The sequence below is a fragment of the Lepus europaeus genome, chromosome 6, assembly GCF_033115175.1.
Source record: "Lepus europaeus isolate LE1 chromosome 6, mLepTim1.pri, whole genome shotgun sequence".
NCBI classification, from domain to species: Eukaryota; Metazoa; Chordata; class Mammalia; order Lagomorpha; family Leporidae; genus Lepus; species Lepus europaeus.
This window is the reverse complement of record NC_084832.1, coordinates 16120331-16137844: the sequence shown is the minus strand read 5'-3', so window position 1 is coordinate 16137844 and position 17514 is coordinate 16120331. Positions and strand designations below refer to the sequence as shown.

The 17514-nt window shown below is 39.7% G+C and overlaps 1 protein-coding gene and 1 long non-coding RNA gene across 2 annotated transcripts in view; one reads left to right on the top strand and one right to left on the bottom strand.

The window, feature by feature from the left end:
• LOC133761582 (uncharacterized) overlaps nucleotides 1-947 on the bottom strand; it is a 32254-nt gene extending 31307 nt beyond the window's left edge. Inside the window, exon 1 of the long non-coding RNA XR_009866186.1 lies at nucleotides 635-947. This is a non-coding gene — a long non-coding RNA (uncharacterized LOC133761582). The remainder of the gene's footprint in view (nucleotides 1-634) is intronic.
• Nucleotides 1-17514, top strand: part of HS6ST3 (heparan sulfate 6-O-sulfotransferase 3) — a 799545-nt gene that overhangs the window by 359351 nt on the left and 422680 nt on the right. The window lies entirely within an intron of this gene.

Sequence of the window (17514 nt, the reverse complement as noted above, 5' to 3'; positions counted from 1 at the left end):
CCTGCACCCAACACCAGCCAGCCTCAATGCTTTTTACATCTCCATGTGACATAAACCCCAAGTAAATGTGGAAGTCTTCATCCCTTAGCCTAGGACTACCATACGGGTGGATAGTTTGTTCTCTTGCCTTGAAAGTGTTTGAGAGATCTTCACATAGTCATTAAGTAGTGTAATTATTCCCACTGCACTGCAATGAGTCAAATCGAGAAAGGGTGAGCTATTTGCTGAAGACCACACCATTAGTAACTGAGAAGTGTTTCTGAAACTTGGTTTTCTTAGTCTAGTTTGACCTTATCTCCTTATGTTATTGTCATTTCTAAAGCAATTTAACATTCTTCCACTGCTCTATGAAAATGTAACCACAGATAATTTATTCTTGGTGATATTTCATTGAGCGTTGCTGACCAATACTGAACCCTCAGACACATTGACTCCTCTGGAGGCTATCTATGGGTGGAAATCATTGTGGCCCTCCTAAAACTATTAACAACTGTTAATAATAATTATCAATGAATTATTAAAGTATATTGAGTGGTGCTACACATAAAGATCTTTTGTGTAGTTTGACTATAAAAATAGGATTACTTTAGTTAACAGTTAAAAAAGAAGAGAGCTTTGCAAAATATTAACTTACCGATTCATTCATGGATTTATCTGTTCCCTGTGGAGATCTATGGTTCCTGACAATGCCACAGATTCTCAGTTAAGGTGAGGACTGTAGAGCTTCATAGTCTGGTAAATTAAATTCCACATCTGATCATAATATTCTCTCATTTAAAATATTTCAGTAACCTTCCATTTTCCTTGAACAAAGTGAAAACTCCTGCTTGGCATTATGTAAAGGCAATTGATGATCTGACCTCTGCAGTTCTCTATGGCATAGTCTTCTTTTTTTACTTTTTTTCTTTTTTTATGCACCATTTTCCTTCTCAGCTTGGCATGTGGTGTTGCTTCTGCCTGGAGGAATTCTGTGTCTTGCTTGCTCAGTGACCTGCGTTCACCTCTTATTAATCATTAATCATTAATGAAAGTATTTCAACTTACCAGGAAGAATTTGTCCCCCTCTATATTCATGGTCTGATAGCATTTTTCAAATGGTTCTCATAAAACAGTCCACCTATCATTTATTTGTTTGATTAAGTGCTTTCCCTGCAAGTTTGTAGCTGTTTGAGGTCAAGAAGATTGTCTTCTCATTTTTGTATGTCCAGTTTGTAAGTTTGTGTATCTGCCCTGCAGATAGCTACATGCTGATTGAATGAATTCATGATTTCATGCCTTGGCTCATTTTCTCCATAACTTAGCTTTTCATATTGTTACATAATTTGTTTTATTGTTCATGAAATAATTATCACCTCCTTCTGAATATATTGCATGTTTCATGCTTTGCTGAATAACACTGATTTATTTTAATGCTATTTATCTTAGAGAAGTATTTTGTAATTAAAATAAAATTACAGCACCCTGTTAATATATACTTTTCATCTTGTATCTCAGCTGATGAGAGATGTAATAGACTGTACCCATACATTCCTGGCCAGACTGCAGTAGCTCATACTACTGCAAACCCAGCCAATGAGGTACTCATGTATCCTGAGATGAGTAGGTTCTGAAACAGTGCAGTGACCCTTGTTATTTATTTTGTACTTTTCTAAACATTTCTGTAGATCAGGATTATCCTTTTGAATGTTCCAACAAGAGTTTTATTGTATCTTGAGGGTTCTCCTTTTGATGTTCTAGAAAATAGAGGATAATATTGATCAAGAAATTAGAGATTGGTGGACATCCCTTGATACCATGAAGGGCCTATGTACAAGTGGTCTTCAAAACGTTCATGCAAATTATGGAAAACCCTTGTGTGAATTTTAACTTTTTTGTATTAAAGTAATCTTTTAATTCCATTTTCCATGAACTTTTTGAAGTATCTTTGCATACTACTGCAGACTGGTTAGTTTTTCAACAATTAAGAATGGTTTTTAGAAGAAAATGTGGCAGAAACTGTGTCTTAATCTCAGGTGATTTTTGAGAATGTTGAAGGAGAGATTGCCACTTTGATGCGTTTCTATGGGGACAAGAATTTATTGACTTCTTGTCATGTGAATTGCACTAGAGCTAATTGCCTTAGAAGTCTTCTTTCTAGAAATTCACCCCCCCCCCCATTTCCCACTCCTTGCCTCTAAATGAGACATATATAAATTCTTGGAATTAAATACAAGGTAATAAAGCATATAATAGGAGAGGCCCAAAATAGGAAACTAGCAAAAGAAAATAATATAAAATAAATTCTCCTCTTTATCTTTTGCTTTTAGACATGTTTCCTCCTTTGTGTGTGCTTTCTTAGAGATCTGGCCCTATCACTTTGCTTATGTAATAATATCTTTATAAGTAGTATTCTAGAATACAGACACTAAAGGAGGCACAGATATTTAATATTAAGTAACAATGGAATGAATATGTAATTGCAACAAAAATAATCAGTGGAGAACAGAAAAATGCAAACAAAATCCTCCCTTTCTTATTTTTCAAGAGGTCATGTATTTTCCAGGGTTTTTTGGGCTTTTGAAAAGTGTGCATCCAGAAAGCATCCATGAATTTGTTAACCTTGCTTTCCCTAAGAATGAGGATCCCATCTTTGTTCTAATTCTGGTACTTTAATTTAAATCAGAACAGGCTATTCATTCATGCACTTCACTCAATTATTCAGATCCATTCATTCATTCCAAAAGTTGTTTAGAAAATTCCTATTATATCCCTAGCACTGTTCTGGATCCCAAGTTCAAAAAAGGGTCTTTGTCCTCAGTGAACTTAGTATTTATTTCAAGGAAAAACAGGAAATAATTAGAAAGATAGATGCCGTCACTTAGTAGTTAAAAGTAAAGTGAGTCAGCTGACTGTAAATACATTGGAGCTAGGTGGAACTGTGGTTTGAATTATGTTGTATCTTTTCCCAAATTCATGCTGAAATCGGGACTTTGTCCTGTAAAGTATTAATGGTCCTCAACTGTGGTGTTTAGACATGGAGGTCTGGCAGGTGTTTAGGATTAGATGTGGTCAGGAGGGTGGAGCTTCCATGACTGAATCTTTTTTTTTTTTTTTTGACAGGCAGAGTTAGACAGTGAGAGAGAGACAGAGAGAAAAGTCTTCCCTCCGCTGGTTCACCCCCCAAATGGCCACTGCGGCCAGCGCACTGCTCCAATCTGAAGCCAGGAGCTAGGTGCTTCTTCCTGGTCTCCCATGTGGGTTCAGGGCCCAAGCACCTGGGCCATTCTCCACTGCCTTCCCGGGCCACAGCAGAGAGCTGGACTGGAAGAGGAGCAACTGGGACAGGACCGGCGCCCATGACTGAATCTTGATGTCTTCATAAGAGAGGGAGATGACCCAAAGAGGCTCACATACATATGTACCTGCCTCTTGCCATTTGATGCCCTGTGCTGCTTTAAGACTCTGACAACATGATAGCCTCAACCATCAACAGATGAAAGCCTGAGACCTTCATTTCCAGATTCATGAGTCACAATGAGCCTCTTTTCTCTGTAACTTAACCAGTCTGTGGTATTGTGTTATTAGCAATAGAAAATGGACTGATGCAGGGGGTTGGGGATGAGTGACTGAGGTGGGGTACCCCAGGGGACATTTGAGCTCCTGAAGGAAGTGAGAGCACCTGCCATTTGGGATTATTTGGGAAGAGCATTCCAGGTGATATCGGACAAGACCCCTAAAATTCACACTAAAATGTGATCCCTTAAAGTTCCATAGAAATGCTAGCCGGGGTGCCACATGTACTACCAGAATTTGGGGTGCCTTACGATTTCACCACGGGCTTATTATTAAATCCCCGATATTAATAAGCCCAAGAGGGTTCTTGCCTAATATTTGGAGAAGAATTCTAAATACCGGCACAGATAAACGAGGCAGCATGGCACATTTTAAGCTTTTATTTAGTAAGAAAGGTGCATAGGAGAGTGAGAGCTTTATTTAGGAGAGAGAAGTGAATGGGGGTTCATACCGAGCACCAGGATCCAGACACGTGAATGAGCATCTAGGCCAGGAAGCCTAGAGCACATGGCCTGAAGGCCATGTGCCCTGGAGGCGTGGGGCTACAGCAAGCCCCTTCCTAGCAAGAGGCCAGGGAAAAAGAGCAGGGCCGGCACACTGTGCCCCAGGCTTTTAACCCAATCCAAAGGGGAGTGGTCAATTAACCTGATTGGCTGGTGGGCACCCCGGTATGGCCAGGTAGGGGAATGAGGCCACACAAGGGCGTGGCCAAGGCATCAGGTAGGAGCATGAGGTCACACAGGGGCGTGGTCTTCCAGTTCACAAATCCAATCTACTCCAACCTGTATGCCTGCCTACTTCACAGGCAGAAGGAACAGCAGGCATAGTGGCTCTGTGGTAGGAGCCCACGTGCAGGTTTGAGAACCAGCAATGAGGCCAGTGTGGCTGCCACAGAACAGAAGCAGTACCTTGTTGGTTATAAAATTACACAACTACTGTATTAACCCTGTGTTGACACAGGAGAATATCTCAGCTAACTCATGTTTGATAAGAATTGTTCTGGCTGCTGAGTGGAGAGGGGCTGAATAACATGCAGTTAAGGAGGACAATGCTGATGCTACTGGCTGCAAATAACACAACCTTTGGGCATCCAAAGTTATTTCATTCCCAAATGTAGTACTGAATCTTGGCTGTGATAATCCCAATTATCCACAGGCATTAAACACTTTAGGCCTCTTACTCAAATTTTACACTTCATGAAAACTGGATTCAGAACTACTCCATGGACTATTCATATTCACATTACAAATGTATGTTAGCTCTAAAGCATCATCATTCTGCATTATGAAATCCAATTAAAATGGTCATATTTATTAAAGATTTTTTACCATAGTTGGTACTATCAAACAAATGAATTCCGAAACAATAGAGTATTTCCAATTAAAATTAACATGTTCCAATATATATTCAGTCTTATTGAGCTCAACCAATTCTTATTTATCCTTGTAAGTCCTTTCACTTATTCAGTTTCCAAATAAACAACATGATTGCATAATTTCAAAAGATTATGAACCCTAATGTCATTTGTTAATACTTAACTTACAAACATAGTACACTTTGAATGGACACATCTTCATGTTTTTGACATCTTTTTACACAGTGAACTTGCAATAAACTCTGAGGTGATGTCTTAGTCTATTCTAGCTGCTTTAATAAAATGCCACAAACTGGGTAGCTTGTAAAGAACAGAAATGTTTTTCTCACAGTTCTGAAAGCTGGAGAATCCAAGATCAGTGATGGTAATTTCAGGGTATGGCCAGGGCCATTAACTAGTTCGTAGATGGTGCCTTATGTCCGTGTCCTCACATGGGAGAAGTGGTGAGGGCATTCCCTCTGGCTTTTATAAAGAGCACAGCTCCCATTTCTCACACTGGGCATTAGATGTAACATACGAAGTCAGTGCATTGCTATGATTCCTTAAAAATACAAGATTTACACTTCTACATAGATAGGTGCATCTCATTCTGTTTTCATTGAACAAAATCCAAATCAACTGCTAACCTGCTATACAGATTAAAAATGTATAAATGGATTATGCAATTCTGGAATATTATTGTGCATGAGTGCTGTAGCAGATCTTTTTGGGAAACACAGAGAGAAGCTTTGTTTGACTCATACAATCTATTCATCAGAGGCAGGACACTTGGTTAGTATGTGCAGTGGCTCTGGGGAGCAACTACCTGGGTTACAGCTCAGAACTATGCCCTTTAATAGAGATAATATTGGGCAAATGACCTGAGGAAGCCTCTTGCTTCTCATGTGTTAAGTAGGCCTAGACAGAGTACCAACCTTTCAGATTGTTCTGAGGATTAAATAGCAAATATGTGTGAAGCACCAGCAAAACAAACATGGAAAGAACTAAATAAATGTGAACTTTTGTTATTATATCCTACAGTTTTCAAGCTAATGCCTTGAAGAACTTTGCCATTCTTCTTTTGGTTAAACTTCTTCAAAGAGTCTTTCCTTGGCATATATGAGAAAATCTGCCAAGTCCATAGGAATATTTGGCTTTTCAAAGATAAAGTGTTTGGCCGGCGCCGTGGCTTAACAGGCTAATCCTCCACCTTACGGCGCCGGCACACCGGGTTCTAGTCCCAGTTGGGGTGCCGGATTCTATCCTGGTTGCCCCTCTTCCAGGCCAGCTCTCTGCTGTGGCCCGGGAAGGCAGTGGAGGATGGCCCAAGTGCTTGGGCCCTGCACCCACATGGGAGACAAGGAGAAGCACCTGGCTCCTGCCTTCGGATCAGCGCGATGAGTCGGCCGCAGAGGCCATTGGAGGGTGAACCAATGGCAAAAAGGAAGACCTTTCTCTCTGTCTCTCTCTCTGTCTCTCTCTCTCTCTCTCTCTCACTCTCACTATCCACTCTGCCTATCAAAAAAAAAAAAAAAAAAGATAAAGTGTTTGTTGACAAAGGAATTGATAGAAAGATTTTGTTACCAAACATTTTAGGTCACTAAGTGTTCGTTCATGTCATCCTGTTGGATTTCTCATTTTCCTAGGTTTCCCTTCTTCTATCTTAAAAAAATGAAATAAAAATCAACAATGAGCCACAGTATGACATAGATATGTAAAAGAGTTAATTACAAGCCGCCTTTTATGTGTCTGACACAAGACTGATAGATTCCTCATCCTACCTGCTTCCCACAGCTCTGCACAAACATATATCAGGAAGGGCAGTAAATAATCATTCTCTGCTAGGCCCAGGTTGTCAACTGAATTGCGGGTACAATTTACTATCCAGGCCAATTACCAAAATGAAATTTTTTGGTGGGATATATGTGATGAGTGGTGACTTCCAGGGCTTTTCAATCGGTTTAAATATTAGAAAATTCCATTTGCCCCTCTAGGTAGACGAGTTTCTTTCATTTTCTGCATCCGCCTTCGCTGTGCATGTTCTGTTATCCCCCCACTGTGTTTGCTGCTGTAAATGTTTCAAAAGCTGCAGAAAAATCAGTCTGCACCCCTGAGAATTCCGAGAGAGATGGAGATCTTCACGTTGTAACTCAAAATAGGAAGTTGTCATTTTTATAAGTCAAATATTGGTGATCCCACATGATTCAAACTAAATTTATTTTTAAAAATGTTAAAATAGAAAACAAATTAATTAGCACCCTCACTGCTAGACCCACAGTACAGAGACAGCTATGTTTGAGGCAGGGGTCTCCCCCAACCTGTCACAGCTGTGTAATTATGGGAAGCGAATAAGCTTCTAACCTCATTTCAGGGTTAGTGTTGTTCGCTTTGCCTCTATCTGTGTTTTTGGAATCCAGCTCGTAAACCCTATAATTAGAAAGAAGTATCAAAGTGCCTACTTACACACTTTTTATTTCTTTTCTAAGGTTGTAATTGTCTATAAGTGCTTGCATGGCTGACAATTCAGCAAACAGAATGGCTTCCAAATACTCTCATGGCAGCTTTCTTGATGTTGCTTTCAGTTTCATTCCTCACCTTGAAGCTATTCAGTTTTTCCCAGCTTTAATTCCACTCTAAAGTAGAAAAATGTTTATTTTCAATTAGAGTCTTACATAACTTGATGGGTTCCCTTTGCCATTTTAAAGGGACCAGAGGAAATTAAAATCAAAGGCAGTCAGGCATTTGCCTTCTACTAGTCAAAGGACTTCATCTTCCTTCTCTGAATCGGAAGGGATTTGAGATTTATCTCTGAAGGCAATCGCCTCTATGTTCCTGCCTCTCTATGCAATTAGCTGACAACAGCCCTCCTAAAGCTGGCACCTTTTTGCCATGTGTCTTTGGAAAATTTCTTCTTCTCTGGTCGTTTCCATAAAGAATGTGTTGCACAAGTTTAATTTAATTGTTTTGGGTGAATAATAAGTATAATTGCCTTCTCTTAAAGGATTTAGTTCTGTTTGGTATGACCTTTACTTTGATCAACTAGCAGAGTTACTCTTCTTTGTACATCTGAAATATCTGGGACATATTTTTAAAATTCTGAGGTCAAATCAAACTCCAAAAGAATTACAGCAGAATCTGAGGGTGTTATCTGGTCCTAGGAATCTTTAAAGCTTTCCAAGTGATTCTTGTACTCAGTGAAGAATGAGATCTAAGGAATCAAAGTAGACATGTATACCGGATATGTGAATGTGTTGTTGGTGGGGACATAGCAATTATTTTTTAACTAGTAGAGCATACATGGCATTTTGGATTAAATGGACTATGGTCTGAAATCCTTATCTATCACTTGGTATGTGACCTTGGATAAATTACTGAGCTTCTCTTTTGTTAGTTGTCATATTTTACAAATGATAGTGATGTTGAAAGGATTAAATGAGATAGCACCTGTCAAATGACCTGAGGGAGATTACCATCCAGAAGATCTCAGTGAATGTTGGCTTTTTCCTCCTTTTTTTTTTTTTTTTTTTGACAGGCAGAGTGGACAGTGAGAGAGAGAGACAGAGAAAAGTCTTCCTTTTCCATTGGTTCACCCCGCAATGGCCGCCATGGCCAGCGCTCTGCACTGATCAGAGCCAGGAGCCAGGTGCTTCTCCTGGTCTCCCATGGGGGTGCAGGGCCCAAGCACTTGGACCATCCTCCACTGCACTCCTGGGCCACAGCAGAGAGCTGGCCTGGAAGAGGAGCAACCAGGACAATCCGGTGCCCCGACTGGGATTAGAACCCGGTGTGCAGGCACCGCAGGCAGAGGATTAGCCTATTGAGCCAAAGCGCCAGCCCCTCCTTTTTTTAATACAGATTTTGTGTCACTGGGATAAAATTTGTAATTTATTGCTCCTGGTGATGATTTATTAGTTCATTTGTTTTGCTATATTATTAAGAATATGTATAGTATTTATATGTGTGTATAATGTGTATCTACAATGAATTATTTGTATTATGGTATTATTTATGCTTATTTTAATTTTTGTATTGAAATAATTTTAGAATTGCAAACATTTTGCAAATGTAGAATAGTTTCTATATATACTCTGCTCAGATTTCCTTAATGTTAACATTTCACGTAGCTATGGTACCTTTATCAAAACTAGCTTTATTGAAACTTCTTTTCAAGAAAGAAGTCAACATCAGTACAGTGCTATTAATAAAAGTGTAGGCTTGATTTAGATTTTACCATTTCTCCACTACCCTTTTTCTGTTCCAAGATCAAATCCAGGATCGCACATTATATATAGTTTTCATATTTCCTCTGAGTGGTGACAATTTTGGTCTTTATTTGCTTTGTAAAGCCTTGACTCTTGGAAGAGTACTAGTACCTATCAATTTGGAATTTTCTGGATACTCCTTTTTGACAAGAAGACCAGAGAAGTAATGTAACCTCAGTGTTAGGTAAGTCCATGATGTTGGGATGCGTGTTTGCATGTGAATAGGTATATATACATGCACACACACACACACATATATACACACAGACATACACATTTATCTATCTATGGACCTATTGATCTTTTTTAAAAAGATTTTTTTATTTACTTGAAAGGCAGAGTTACAGAGAAGCAGAGATAGAAGAAAGAGAGAGAGAGAGGTCTTCCATCCACTGATTAACTCTACAGATGTCCGCAACGGCTGGAGCTGTGCTGATCCAAAGCCAGGAGCTTCCTCCAGGTCTCCCATGCGGGTGCAGGGGCCCAAGGACTTGGGCCATCCTTTACTGCTTTCCCAGGCCATAGCAGAGAGCTGGATTGGAAGTGGAGCAGCCGGGATTAGAACCGGTGCCTATATGGGATGTTGGCACTGCAGGCGGTGGCTTTAGCAGCTACGCCACAGCGCCGGCCTCTCTATCGATCTTTAGAAACATAAGTTCTCCTATAGCATACTGTATTAGTTTCCTATGGCTGCCATAATAATTATGACACTCTGGGTGAAGCAAGAACAGAAACTTATTTTCTCAGAGTTTTGGAGGCTGGAAGCTTGTGATTAAGGTTTCAGCAAAATTGGCTTCATTGGGAGCCTCTTTCCTTGGCTTGTAAATGTCCACCTTCTCGTGGAGTCTTCATACATGGTCTTAGTTTGGTGCAAGTGTCTCCTGATCCCCTCTCTTGCAAACACTCTACTCATGTTGGAGTGGGGTCCACCCAAGTGACCTCATTTCAAGTTAGTTCCCACTGCAAAGGCCCTATCTAGACTGTCACATGCTGAGGTACTAGGGATTACTTCAATAGATGGCTTTTGGAGGACATGCACAGCCTGCAGCAGGCTCCTATCATGGAGGGCCACCCATTGCAATAGAGCAGGCAAAGGCTCTGCCCCCGGGGAGGGGGGAGTGAATGATCTGCAGTGCTCATTAGAAACAGGCAAATTGGAGGAACTGGTCAAAGCAAACACAATGAAGCTCAATAAGGACACAATGCTCAGTGGGAAAACCAAGCTGCTTGAGGATTAAACAGAAGACAGTTGGTTAAGAACGTGGTGGTGGTGGAGGTAGTGAGAATAGTCTTTGCAATTCTAAGTGACTATAAGAAAAATTACTTGCCAGCTGTAGAAGTCAACATGTTATGGCAATGCTGTGAGATGTTTAAAGGTGCAGATATCTTTTTAAGGAAGCATTGAAAAGGGCTTATTCGGGCAAAGGAAGAAATTGTTGATGGGAATTTCATTCTTTGAGTACTCTGTGTAAGAGGGTTCTTAAACCAAGGACATCGGCCAGCTGTTTCAAAACCTTATAAGAACAGATTTCAAGTAAACAGGTTTAGATGACAATGAATGAGATTCAGATTTAACAGAATAAAAATTTCCTGACAGAAGCAGTTGTTAAATACCAAAAGGTTACAAGAGGAAGAAGCATTTTATTGTGAAAAAGAACATTGGCAATTGAGTTAGATACATCTATTTTAAGGACTAGCTCTACTTATTAGTTGTATGATCTTAGACAAAGAACTTAATACTGATGATAATATCTGCCTTACTTTATTTTAAGGACTATGTAAGTTACTGGATTTAATTTTAGCAGGCTTATTAATGTAAATTTAGCACATTTAAAGCAGCTTCTTCCTTAATAGGTGTGTTTTATTATTCATTGTTTCTTTATTCCATGTATAAATTGCTCTTAAATATGTATTTATTTATTTACTTGAAAGGCAGAGTTACAGAGAGGGAGAGACAGAGACAGACACACACACATACACACACAGAGAGAGAGAGAGAGAGAGAGAGAGAGAGAGAGAGATCTTCATCCACTAGTTCAATCCCCAAATGGCTGCAATAGCCAGACCTGGGCTAGGCTGAAGCCAGGAGCTGGGGACTTCATCTGGGTCTCTCATACATGTTGCAGGGCCACAAGCACTTGGGTTATCTTCTGTTGCTTCCCCAAGTGCATCAGCAAGGAGCTGGCTCAAAAGTGGAATAGACAGGACTCGAACCAGTGTCCATATGGGATGCCTGTGTCGCTGCTGGCGGGTTTAACACTCTCTACCACAACACTGACTGCCATGTAACTTTTTTTTAACTTAAAATATTTATTTTAGAGGCAGAGATACAGAGAGGGTGTGGCCAGGCAGGGATGGAAGTAGAACAAAAGAGAGTATATTCCCATCCACTGATCCACTCCCCAAGTACCCACATGATGGGTGGGGCTGGACCAGGCTAAAGTCAGGAGACTGGAATCCAATCCAGGTCTCCATGTGGGAGACAGGATCCCGTTCCTTGAGCCATCACTGCTGCCTACGTAAGGTGTGCATTAGTAGGAAGCTAGAGTCAGTAGTGAGAGCCAGAAATTGAGCCCAGGTCCCCCAGTGTGGGACACAGGTGTCTTAACTGCTAGGCACATCACCCACCCCTCCGCTACTCCCGAGACGTTTCTGAAGACAACAGTGTTTTGTGTGCAAACTGAACTGGAGTATATGTGGTATTATTTGCAGTCCAGGAAAATGATGTTTCCACTCCCTTTAGTTGGAAGACTTTACATTTTCTATCATAAAGTGCTTTTTTGGGCTTAAATTCCTAACCCTCTAAGAATTCAGGTAAAGCAGATATGCTGTAAGTTCAATAGAAAATTATGGGGAATAGGTAAACTTTTTTTGTGTGTGCTGTCAGAATAATGCAGGGGCTTGTGTTTGGGAAAAAAGCACGAATTATTTGACAAATCATAGTTTATAAAATTCAGCTATGGTTAACCACTGTGTGTTACTGGATTTCACAGAAATATTTTTCTTTTGTAGATTTAAACCCCTTAACAAATAATAAACCCTGACAGAAAGGCATGGTAAAATATAGGGGCTCATTCACTGACTCTAAATTGATGTTGATCACGGTGCTTTCACAATTTGATTCAGGTGCCTGCTGTGTGCTCACCCTTGGAGACACACTGCAGTAATGTCTGAGCATAGCCAGGAACACTGCAAGCTTTGAGTTCTCATTTGGACTATTACTCCTTTTCAGTTGGAGAAAATCTCTTAAGCATTTGAATTTATATCTGTGAAGTTAGAATAAACTTAATTTCTGCCTTCATGGGAGTTATTTATTTTAAGGGTAATACATTTCTCTGCCAGGTCTCAGCAACTTAGGGAGGACAAATTATGTCACATTTAGCAAATTCAAAGTCTGCTCCCTTTGCTTGAAAACTGTTCCAGGTGAACTCTTCTTTCTGGAGTATTTAGGGTTACCTGCAGTATCTTCCCCGTAGAGCACCTCTGTAAATTTTGATTCCCATCTGACACTGCTAGGTGCTTTGTTCAGCTGCAGAGAATTGACTTCAGGCTGTCCTGGGTGTTGGTCCTTATTGTCACCACTCTACAAGCCTCTGTCACAAAATTCTTCTTGAGGTTGCAGGTGGGCTCCTGCAGCTGTACCATGGTCTTCTGTGCTAGGCCCAGAAGGCCCTGCTCTACTCTCTACACCTTGACCATCCACTCTCTACCACCCGAGCTTGGAGACGCCCCAGGGGAAGCAAAGACCTACTTCTGATTGGGCACTTCGTTCTCTCAAATAAAACTGCTCAGCCACAAGTGTTGCCCTGCTTATCACAGGGCATCTTTGGCCAGCTGCCTGCCTGTCTTCATGTTTCAGAGCCGTGTTTTTTTTTTTTTTTTTTTTTTTTTTTTTTTTTTTTTTTTTAAAACTACTCTAGAGGTAGACTTCTTGTGTTTCAGGCCTAAGGAAATGACATCAAGAGAGGGATGGAGTTCCCCTCTCTCCAGTTTTACCTATGCTCTGTGTTCCATTATCTGTCTCTCCAGATTGATTGACAATGGGGATCCCTTCAGATCCCTCTGTCTACTGCCAGGGATGTGCTTGTCATTGTTCTCTTCCCATGCTACTAAACCTGTCACATTTTCTCTCATATTATAGAAAAAGGGATAGGCTGTTTAATTTGGACATACCTCAGCATTTGTGGTTTTTATTTTCCTGTAATTCCATGTAAGGACTTTTGCTCACCATTCTAGGTTGAGCCTTGTTGAGTCTAGTCCAGGTCCTTCACAGAGGTCTTCCAGCAGCCCTTGGGCTCTGCTAACGTGAGCTTGAGTAAAGCATACACTTGCCCACGAGGACAAGTCATCTTTGACAGATGCCATCTCTCTAGTTAGACATCTGTGCTCAGTGGTGCACCTTCTGCCTATTACATGGACCATCTCTTACAGGACAACTTGGTTCCTCAAAGCCCCAGCTCCTCTAACTTTCCAATACGTTTGTTCTTTGTTTTATGTGTACATAGCTCATTGTACTACACCTATGTCTATCCCAGGACCAAGGCACGGTCAGCCCTAAGGAACATCACTATTACATTTCATTCCCTCATAACATGAACTTTAAATGAGTAGGGCGATTTTTCCTGCTTGATAATCTAAGTTCTAATTTTCCCAACCAGAAGGGATGCTGTTTTGGACCCTCCCCAAAATATGGTCTAAAAATGGCATCTTCTGTTTCTTTTTTCCTTTTCTTTTTCCTTTTGCAACCAAAAGAATTCTCAAAAATATACTGTTTCCCTACCTTAGACCAGCTAGAGTGCTCCCTGATATAAGAATTAATAGTTCCACAAAGCCCTCAGAACTATGGCTGATGAAACCTGCACAAATATAAAATTAGTTCAGTGGTATAGAGTGTATTAATTTATTCTTTAAATTGCTCTCATAATACTGAGAAGATTTGTAGAATTATATTTAATGATGTACGTCATCTTTTCCAAATAATGAGAAATTTTATTTTTTCACTTATGGCTTTGTGATTTTCTTTTAAATAATATCTTCTCTAATAAAAGGGAAAATCCATTGTATTAAAACATGGTTCATTGGCTAAAAGGAGCCCCATATTACTTGAATTATTTATTGTTTAGCAGCATTTATGTTTTCAAGTGAATTTAGAAATTTATTCGTAATTCAGTAAGGTTATAATTAGAAGTACTCTGAAAAAGCTAATGGAGCTAGAAAATAAAAGTTTCATAGGCCCCAACCAAGATGAGAATGATCAGTTCCTTCACACTAAATGTTCTTTAGCAAAAGGTCAGCAAGCTCATCTTCATTCTTACAAAACGTGGGCATAAATGAGAAGAAAGTGAGAGGACAAAAATGAGAGTCAAAATTGCTTATAATTATGTCTATTTGAAGTAATAACAACTTTATTACTGTGTTGCATATGTGGCTTGACATTCTAAATGAGCTGTATGAAATTAATACCAATAAAACCGTAAAGACAATTACTGGCAAATATATAAAATAAAAAGTCTTTAAGTTCTTTTTAAAATATTGAAAATCATAAGTGAAGAGTGCATAGTAATTTTCCCTCTCATTTTTGGTTTTACATCTTAGGAAGCTGTATTTGGCTAATAAATAGTATAGAGAATGAAACTGGGGACTAGCCCAAGCCACAATCAACGCCCATCCTCCTCCCCCTCCTTTTCCTGCACCCCCTCTCCTTTTTCCTCCTCCTTCTTTGTATTCCCATTCCTGCTCCCCTTCCTTTTAAAAGTGTTCTGTAACCAATTTTTGAAGTATTTTTATCAATTCTCTGTTCTTTGGGTTTGATTGAGGCATGATAATAGCCTTCTCAAATCTGATGAGAAATAGTGATTGATCATGTTGTCCCTTGGATCTGTTTCCTTAGCTGAGCAAGGTGGCATCTTAATCCAGAGGAGGTCGGCCAGATACTACTGTGTGTTCTGAAGCCAGGTGAAGATGCCGAAGGCTAAAGTTTGATTGAGATTAATTACTTGGTGCATGTTTAAAAGAGTCCAAGAGCCGCCACCTGTTTGGGGCTGAGTTGTGTCCTCCTCTACTCCAAAGTCCATGTGCTGAAGTACTAATAGCTAGAACCTGAGAATGGGGATGGGGAGAATAAAGATTAAATGAGGTCTTTTGAGTGGCTCCTCAATCAGTAAGACTGGTGTCCCTATAGCAAAGAGGAAATGTGAAGACCAGCAGCCGCCGTGGAAGATCACAGGAAGACGCAGGGAGAACACAGTCTTCCTCAAGCCAAAGAAGGAAGTCTCCCAAAAACCTACCCTGCCAACTCTACACCTCAGTCTCAGAATTCCAGCCTCCACAATTGTGAGAAAATACATGCTTGTTGTTCAAGCCACCTGGCCTGCAATGTTCCTTATGGCCACCCTTGCAAACGAATACCCCCCCCCCCCAACGCAAAAGTCAACACTCAACTGTATTTATGGGTAAATTGTAGGTGGAAGATATTAAAGAGGGGGAAAGTCTCCTCTTTTGTTTGTATTTTCTTTTTCTTGTTTTCTTCAAAAAATTATGGTGGGAAAAGACTTTGGGACAGCATCCCAGAAGACCAGAGTAGCTTCCAATTCTTCACTGGTGTTCTGCAAGCAGATTCAACCCGCTGTGTTCCATTTCCAGTTTGTGCCTTCGCTTGGCTCATCTTAGTTTTGATCTTTGAGTGCTGAGTGCAGTAGGTCAAGACGTCTGTCCCTCTGTACATGTCCAAGCTAGGCCTCTTCTCTGTTGTACTATTATATTATTATATATTAATATATATTATATATAATTATATGTTAATTATATATTATCATTTTGTTCCTTCCTGGAGATGTTTCTGATCACCCAGTCCCACTGATCTCTTTCTTCTCCATAACTGTTGTTATTCCCCAGAGGTTGCTTACTAAATATTAAGTGTTAGCATCAGTTGTTTCATTTTGTTATTCAGCCTCTTCAATGGGCTATCTTTTGTGATCTTTGCCTTGAACTTTTTATGCTGTTTGAAAGCAAGAAAAATAATATTACTTCTTTCCACTTTCCTCTCATGATCTCTGCTATGTCCTTATCCCGGAGGGTCCAGTGAATTAAATTCAGAGGATTTGACAACTCCAATTCTTCATGACTATTAGAGGTAAAAAAAAAAAAAAAAAAAAAAAAAAAAGGATGAGAAACAAAGTGGTAGGGACTACGAGTATATCTATTTCAGAAATTAAGGCGATATAAGAATGCAAAAGTAAGTTTATTGTTCTAGGTTAAACCTTTGCTTCTTCCTCTTTAGTATCTTTCTTGCTGTAGTTAGTTTACAATATGCTAGGGAAAAGAGAATGGTATTGATGGTTCAATGCACCTGATGAAAAGGCACTTAAATTATTTTAGGGGAGCTTTTTGTTTTCCCAGTAACCCTACTGGGGATATTATTCATGTTAAAAAATATTGGGATTGGACTCTTTTCTAATTTTTCTTTCTTGCTTGTGTAAATGCACAATAAATTCCTTTGACAGTCAAAGGCACAGACTAATGTTACTGGAAATCTCCAACCTGTCACATGGAGGAGCAACACTTTTAACAGTAAATTCATGGGGGAACGCTCCGTTATGATGTCACGACTTTTTATTCTGTACAGATGTCAGCAGCATTCATCTTCTAACAGTTTTACTGCTCCAAATGTACATTTCTTGTACTTGTTCATTCATTAAATATATACTCCCCTGTGTCTAAGGGCTGATGTCTATTTTTCAGTTCAAGTTGGTTCTTCTGTCTTTATATGCTTTATTTGTTGAATAATAATTTAATTTCCTTTCCCTTCACCTTTAATCTATGAAAAAAAAAAGCCTTATGAAGCTCTATTTCAAAATTTTAACTGCATTATTACAGAAGTCTTAAATTCTGACAGTTTTTTGTAATGTCACATATTCTTACATGAAATTCTTATTTGACAGATGAGGTCCAGAAATGTGAAATGATTTGGTCAGTGACACATAGTTAGTTAAGGATGGGACTACATTGATATCTAGATTTTCTTCCAGGGTTTTTTCTTTTTTTTTTTTGTCTAAGTTTTTATTTGTTGTTCCTTGGTTGAAAGGTAGAGGGGCAGAGATAGAAAGCGACATAGATCACCTATCTGCAAGTTCACTTCCCTAACATCTGTAAGGCCAGGGCTGCACCAGACCAAAACCAGGAGCCCAGAACTTGATCTATATCTCCCACATGGGTATCAGGTACTCAAATACTTGAAATGTCACCTGCTATCTCCCAGGGTGCACATTAGCAGGAAGATGGAATTGGAAGCAGAGCTGGGAGTGAAGCCCAGTGATTAATATTGCATGAGGGCATGTCAACCCCTAA